At 45.7% G+C, this 2,892-nt stretch overlaps 1 non-coding gene and 1 pseudogene across 1 annotated transcript; both read left to right on the forward strand.

The window, feature by feature from the left end:
- The first annotated feature begins 512 nt into the window (after positions 1–512).
- Positions 513–626, forward strand: LOC111966049 (U5 spliceosomal RNA). Its single transcript, XR_002877601.1, has one exon. It is a non-coding gene; the product is annotated as a U5 spliceosomal RNA (small nuclear RNA).
- Positions 627–1,819: 1,193 nt separating this feature from the next.
- On the forward strand, positions 1,820–1,925 carry LOC111966050 (U5 spliceosomal RNA; annotated as a pseudogene).
- Positions 1,926–2,892: the final 967 nt, after the last annotated feature.

A 2,892-nucleotide genomic window follows, 5' to 3' on the forward strand; every position in this document is an offset into this window, starting at 1 on the left:
CTCGGCGGTCCCGTTCTGTGAGCTTGTGTGGCCTACCACTTTGCGTGCTGAGCCGTTGTTGCTCCTAGAACGTTTCCACTTTACAGATAACACACTTACAGTTGACCGGGGTAGCTCTAGCAGGGCAGAATTTGACCTGAATTGTTGAAAGGAGGCATCTTCGGTAATAAACACTTAGACTCATTCGTAAGCCGTCACGCACAAATGTTTGTCTATGGCAGAATTGCATGGCTGTGGTGTCAATTTTACATTCTGTCAGCACCAGGTTGTGGCTGACTAGGAAGTGTGTAATAATCCCCACCTGCATTTCCGTGCGGAATTATAGCTACTACTGTTTAAATATATAATAAATGTTTGCACATATTTCCACTACGATGTGGATCTTTTCATTTGAATGTAATAAAACTGTGATTTGCCGACTTTATAACAGTTGGGTGATATTGTTTAAAAAAAACGTCACAGGCACTTGTAATGAATTGAAGATGTTGAGAGCCGGTTCGTTAGTCTGCAGTACACTCTGGTTTCTTCTTCAGATCGCATAAATCTTTCCGCTTTTACTAAAGATTTCCGTGGGGCGGACTTATGAGTATCACGAATTTTTTGATGGCCCCGCCTCACGGCTGGGTCCTACTGTTGTAAATAAAACTGAGGAAGTTTGGTGAGGTGTGGTGTATGTAAAGGGCTTTTGCATAGAGAGCTACAGGTAGTCTGCTTAATCAAGTGTTAACTAGGGATCGGAAGTTGGAATAATTTTGTACTTACTTGATTCTTTTCTGTTCGTATTGTTCAAAATACAAATATTTCGTTCACTTTAAGTCAGCAATGCCCAGAGCACGCAGGACCCCTACCGGCGAAACGATGCACTGAAAACTGGAAGAATCATGATTTTACCGAGCCTCCGTCACATGTCGTTTACCAACTAGGGCTTTTTGGAGCTGTCTTTGAGCTGAACTTGTGACCAGCCCAGACCATTATTCTCCTCCACCAAACTTTACAGTTGGCACTTGCATTTGGGCGGTAGAGTTCTCCTGGCATCCCGCAAACCTGATTTGTCAGTTGGGACACAGATGGTGGAGCGTTGACGTTCATCACTTCAGAGAATGTGTTCCCATGCTCCAGAGTCAATGGTGGTGCGTTTCACCACTTGTCCAACGCTTGGCATTGCACATGATGATCTTATGTTTGTGCAGCTAGCTCGGCATGAACCCATTTCATGAAGCTCCCGACGAACTCGTTTGCTGACATTGCTTCCAGAGGCAGTTTGGAACTCGGTATTGCTACCAAGGACAGAATTTTTATGCACTACGGCTTCAGACTCGGCGGTCCCGTTCTGTGAGCTTGTGTGGCCTACCACTTTGCGGCTGAGCCGTTGTTGCTTCCTAGACTGTTTCCACTTTACGATAACAGCACTTACAGTACCGGGGAGCTCTAGCAGGGCAGAGATTTGACCAACTGACTTGTTGGAAAGGGCATCCTATCTATGAGCACACTCTTCATAGTCATCACTGCCAATGTTTGTCTTGGAGATTGCATGGCGGTGTGCTCATTTTATACATACTTCAGCAAACAGGGTGTGCTGAAATAGGACGTGGTTGTAATAATCCCCAGCATGCATTTGTTGCGGAATTATAGGCTACTAAATGTTTAAATATAATAATAATGTTGCAAAATATTTCCATACTACGAATGTGGTATTCTTTTCATTTAATGTAAGAAAATGTGATTTGCCGACTTACAGTTTGGGTGATTATTGTTTTAAACGTCACCAGGACTTGTCAATGAATTGAAGCTGTTGAGAGCCGGTCGTTTATCTGCAAGTACACTCTGGTTCTCTTCAGATCGCATAACTTTCGCCTTTTACTAGATTTCGTGGGGAGGAACATTCTGAGTATCACGAATTTTTTTGATGCGGCCTCACGGCTGGGCTTCCTACTAGTTGTGAAATACATTGAGGAAGTTGGTGAGTGTGGTGTATGTAAGGCTTTGCCATAGAGACCTACAGGTAGTCTGCTTAATCAAGTTTTTAACTAGGGAACCGGAAGTTGGAATATTGTCTTTACTTGATCTTTTCTGTTCGTTTGTTCAAATACAAATATTTCGTTCACTTTTAGTCAGCAATGCCCAGAGCACGCCAGGACCCTACCGCGACGATGCACTGAAACTCGAAGAGTCATGATTTTACAGCTCCCGTTCACATGTCCGTTTACCAAATAGGGCTTTTTGGAGCTGTCCATTTGAGACTGAACTTGTGAACAGCCCAGACCATTATTCCTCTCACCAAACTTTACAGTTGGCCTATGCATTGGGATGTACAGTTCTCTCCTGGCTCCGCCACCCTGATTCGTGCCGTTTGACTAGTCAGATGCTCTGAAGCGTGACCTTCATCACTCAGAGATGCATTTCCATGCGTCCAGAAGTCCCATGCTGTTGCCGCTTATAACCACTTACCACGCCGACGCTTGGCATTGCTTCATGGTGATTATAGGTTTTGATGCAGCTCTGGTCATGGAAACCCATTTCATGACGCTGTGATGAACCGTTCTTGCACTGATGTTGCTGTCCAGAGGCAGTTGAACTCGGACGTGAGTGTTTGCACGTGAGAGATGAGAAGAGAGTAGAGAGAGAGCAGAGAGAGAGGAGAGAGAGAGAGAGAGAGAGAGAGAGAGAGAGAGAGAGAGAGGAGAGAGAGGAGCCGCCACAGCCCAGTGGAGATGAACAGGCTTCAACCCACCTGTCAGGACCCTGCTCCCCCCCCCCCCCGAGTAACACACACGCACGCACACACACACACACACACACACACACACACACACACACACACACACACACACACCACAGCACACACACACACACACCACACACACACACACACCCACACCCACTCCACACACA

Source organism: Salvelinus sp. IW2-2015, linkage group LG6.2, assembly GCF_002910315.2.
Source record: "Salvelinus sp. IW2-2015 linkage group LG6.2, ASM291031v2, whole genome shotgun sequence".
Lineage (NCBI taxonomy): Eukaryota > Metazoa > Chordata > Actinopteri > Salmoniformes > Salmonidae > Salvelinus > Salvelinus sp. IW2-2015.